General features: G+C 32.8%; 1 pseudogene; it reads left to right on the forward strand.

Moving 5' to 3' along the window:
• Positions 1-3,755: 3,755 nt before the first annotated feature.
• Positions 3,756-3,958, forward strand: LOC123391962 (annotated as a pseudogene).
• Positions 3,959-4,923: the final 965 nt, after the last annotated feature.

Here is a 4,923-nt window from a genome sequence, read left to right on the forward strand (position 1 = left end):
ACCATATTCTGTCCATTTATTTTCAATTATTCTTAATAAAAATAACAAAATTATGATATGTTTCTGGGAGAATTATAACCATAACCTATAGGATTTTAAATTATTTTCCAAATACTCTCTAAAAACTAAACAATTTTCCACTTGATCAAGTAGGTATCTTGAGGTTCACCTAATTTTTAAGTGGATATGTAGTTTAAATATTTTATTAATACTTTATTATTTTACTATGCTGTGATAATGCCAACTTTATTAATAATCTAAGGGAAATTATTTTTTAACATAGTCTACAAAACAGTTTGATCTGTTTATTTCACCTGTTAACTTGTGACACTTGTTTGCTCCCTCGTTCGTTTTTTAGTTCCCATATTCACTTCAATTAAAAAAAAAAAAAAATTGTGCTGAAATGCCTCAGTACAGGCAGATCCCCTTATATCTCTGCACTGAGAAATACAATAGATGAGTGCACTCTTTTGTGTCCTATAAAGATACATATGCTTCTTTCCTTGTTTTGCTCTATTACATCTCAAATTAAATGCTTCATTGTATAAAGAAAAGAATTACTGTGTTAAGCTTGACACAGACATCTTTTCATGCTCTTTCAGGAACTTCCCTGAATCAAGGGACTGACAAAATGCCCTTCCTCAAACTTTCTTCAGCTATCTGAAGCTAACTTATGTCTGATTCCTTTTCCAATGCCCAAAATGAACATTTGTCCCATATAGTTTTCTAAATTTAAAGAAAAGTGTATGTGAATATCTCACCAAATCATTACTTTATTTGCACTATTATAACTCTGAAGTCCATTTTACAAAGTGGCAGTGTAATTATGAAATGCAATGTTCTGCCTGTGTAAAAAGACCTGTAAAAATATAGAATTAAAGTGTATTGCATTCAGATTAAATACTTACATGTAATTGTTCTTGAGATAATTATTTCTGTATTGTATTTCTTGAGTTTAGAAAGAAAACACAAAAGACATGGGTTATAAATGCATATATTTGTGTAAATTTGTTTATATGCTTATTTTATATATTAATAAAAATAAATACAACACTAGCAACTTCACATTTTTATGTTATTTGTACTTTAACTGTTCAGCTACACCCTAAGCTAAATTTTGTCCTCTATTTATCCATAAATTATTTTGAAGTGAAAATGTTGGTATGCATAAATTATTCCATAGATCTTAATAACAAGATAAAGATAGTAACAACATCAAAAGAATGTTAAAACAGAAATGTTGTTATAATCTGGTGTAAAAGGTTATGAGAATGGCTAAAAAGCAGTTAGGAGGTATGGTTTAAAGTAAGTTGAAAGCCACAGAGATACCTGTATGCTTTGTTTAATTTTAACAAAAATATGAAACTTTTATTGGAAGATTCTGATGTGATGAGTCCCATCTGCTCTTATTTTGTTATATAACAATTTGCATAAAATCTATTAAGTTTTCTCTATTGCATGCTCCAGGAATTTAATAACCCAGAATTATGGATGATATACTGTACTTGGTAACAAATGTTAATAAATAAAAATTGTACTTCAAGATAGAAATGCATATAGAAACTAATATGTAATTTTAGAGAAAATAAAATGATTGCAAATTGTTTTCATCATTTTTAGTAATTAATTTGTTCTAATTAAGAAGGTGTGATTTGTATTTCTATGCTTCTAGTTCTTTGGAGTGTTACAGAAAATGAAGTTTCATCATTAACTTGGTTGCACATAATGGGTATCATAAAATGTGTTTTCTTAGTCTTTTTCTTCTCACTTACTTTCTCTTCTTTATAAAGTAATGAATCCACATGAAATTATCTGTTAGCTGTAAAAATGGAAAGGTTTGCTTAAAATTTTTTGTTATCTGTGCAAACATGGTATTTACAAAGCCTTGGGTACAAGAATGCTATCCCTTTCTGCTCTTTAAGAAAAGTTATTATTCTCTCTTCCAATCTGAATTATTCCTAAGTTTGGCCTCCACTGGAGGAAAGAATACTCAAGACATATTTTCATACCAGAGTAATCTTTTAGCATAATACCTACACTTTAGATACATGGGTTCCATCCCTGTACTCTGCTAAAGCTAAGGTTATCATACAATGCAAATGTATTCAACCTTTCATTAAGGACCTCTATTTAAATTGCAAATGTTTGAAGAGTCTATGCAGGTGTTTCTGTACAAATGGAACATACTACAATACATAAAAAAGAGCTTTGGATCATAGATCCTTATACTCAAATTTGGATTTTAACTCATGTTAGCTGAGGGAACTTAGGCAAAGTTATTCTTTAATGATAAGGGTCTTTCAAGAAATAAGGAAACCCAATAGTAATCACTATAAAGGATTAATGTGTAGATCAAATAAAATAGAAAATATGTTGCCAGTGCCCAGCATGGAAAAATAACAAAAAATGGTAGCATTTTTAAAGCAATTCATTTTTGTGTCTATTTGTAACCATGAAGCAGTCTGTCTTTGTAAACAATAATTTGTGAAACCAAATACACATTATTATAATATTCCCGACACTTTTTATAATTTTACATTTGAAGAATTTATTTTGTCAAGCAACAGCACAAGTGAGACAATGTAAGTGTGATGTGTGTGCGTGTATTCTCTCCTTTGTATCTGTCAGCCCCATTAACGATAAATAAAGATAAGTCTGAGTGACAACAATAAAGAGTTTTTCATATATTCATGTGGTTTCAAGTCAACCAAAACCTATTATTTCGACCTATTTATCTTTGCCATTATTGTTATTTTAGGAAGGGGCTAAAAGTAATTTAGCTTTCATTCTTAAGGTTTTCTCTTAATTCCCCATGTTTTATTCACTTTGGAACAAAAATTGAGAAAAATGGCCTCGCCAGCCAGACAGCCAACCAATCAACAACTGACTATTGAGTATGTATTATGAGCTGGACACAGATGTGTCCAGCACATAATACCTCCAAGAAATAACAATGAAATAGTCATATTTTCTACATGAAGAGAGTCTCAGTTTAGTCAAATATACACAAGTACAGTGCAGTAAAATGTGTTTCTTATATGGAATATATAAAAGACACTAAATGAGAGTGACCGACCCAATTATTGACTGAGCAGAGATATGATAGTCAACATAATCCTTGAAATTTTTCTGGAAGTATTAATGGGAATTCACATAGTAGGGAAAAAAATATGTCAGTTGTTTGAATAACAACAAAAACAAAAGGCCTAATAGTTTAAAAAAGGATGAGCTTCAAATGATTATAACTCCTAATATCTCTACTCAGTATTTTTCCCAAATAACTTCATATTCCTCCATTATTAATCAGTATAATGTTGTTTAGAGTGATTATTTTAGAGGAAAATTTTAAGATAATAAACCATATATAGTAACTATTATTTGACAAGGTTATCAAAAACTACTAAATATCAAAAGCCCTCCATGTAATATTTGATAATGTTGCTACTGTCTCCCCAATTTATACATAAATATATTTTGGTGAAAGCAGATAACTATTTCTTTGATCTGTGATCATATAACTGATAAATGAATGCAACTATGTTCAAAATAACCTCCAGCTTACTAAAAATTGTACATTTCTGTCTGGTTATACCACTTCTGACTCTTCTCATTTTTAAATCCTTTTATTTTATCCCCCACCCCCGGCCCCATAGAGTAACTAGTTTAGTGACTTGGACAGAGCTATTTCTCTATATCACACTTACCTCACTCAAAACACATGTAGTGAGTGCCTATTATTGGTTGAATACCCTTCTAGCTTTGCGCAGTGGCAGTATCGTAGCCAATGAGGTTTATCCGAGGCGCGATTATTGCTAATTGAATACCCTTCTAGTCACAGTAGAAAACTAAACCACTCTTGCCTAGAAACCTGTCCAATGTGTAAGATCCATAGACCACAGGTAATTGCAGTGTATAACTTGAACACATGAGTCTAACATGTCTGGAGTATAATTATGATCTTCCTATTTCTGTAAATGAAGTTTAAAATGTTGACACACACTGTCAAAACAAAAATTGCACTGAACAAAGTTCAACATGCAAGGATACTTTCTGCAAGGCTTTTGCAATAGTGAAGAGGGGACAGAACTCATTTTGAATGCAATTCCATTCAGACAAAGGGGGGGGCAGGTAAACACTGGAGGAAGATAGTAGAAAAGTACTAGAGGACTTCAAAGGGGCAGGGATTCATGGATGGGCTGTGCTAGATGCATTCTGTTCTTCCTGAGTTTGCAAGTTCTTTTTTGTTTGTTTGTTTCTTTATTCATTTGAAACAAAGAGAGACAGAGAGAGAAAAAAAAGGGGGAAAGCTCATGAATAAGGGAGAGAGGCAGAGGGAGAGGGAGAAGCAGACTCCCTGCTGAGCTGGGAGCCCAATATGGGCTCTGTCCCTGGACCCAGAGATCATGACCTGAGCTGAAGGCATAGGTTCAACCATCTGAGCCACCCAGGCACCCCCACAAGTTCTTTCATTTTGATTAGGTAGCTTGCATTTGCTCATTAGTGCTCATCACAGTTAGTCTCTTGCCTTCTTACTGAGACAGGCAGATAGGGGTGCTGTTTTCCTTGATGGTTACATTTTAAAGGAATGGCTCCCAGGAACTTGAGAACATTACTGGGTTGTAAAACTGGTGAGAGGCTTTTTTAGGAGATTTACATCTCAAGGGGGCAGAGAAAGAGTTTACATGTTTTCTAGAGTAAATTCTCTAAGAAAAAAGTCAGGGTCTAGAGTCAGGTAGAAGATTAAAATTTAGTCAAAATGAGGGAAACATTAGGCTTCCTTGGTCACTAAACATGCTGGATTGTCAGGAAGCACATTTTTACATACTGTTTCTTCCTTTTTATCTCCACTGTGTTATTCAAGGCCCTTGGGTACTTAAATCACACTCTGGTCACTTAAGGGTTAGCAAAGTCTTGTTTAATGTA

Source organism: Mustela putorius, unplaced genomic scaffold (genome assembly GCF_011764305.1).
Source record: "Mustela putorius furo isolate JIRA1106 unplaced genomic scaffold, ASM1176430v1.1 tig00000407_pilon_pilon_pilon, whole genome shotgun sequence".
Lineage (NCBI taxonomy): Eukaryota > Metazoa > Chordata > Mammalia > Carnivora > Mustelidae > Mustela > Mustela putorius.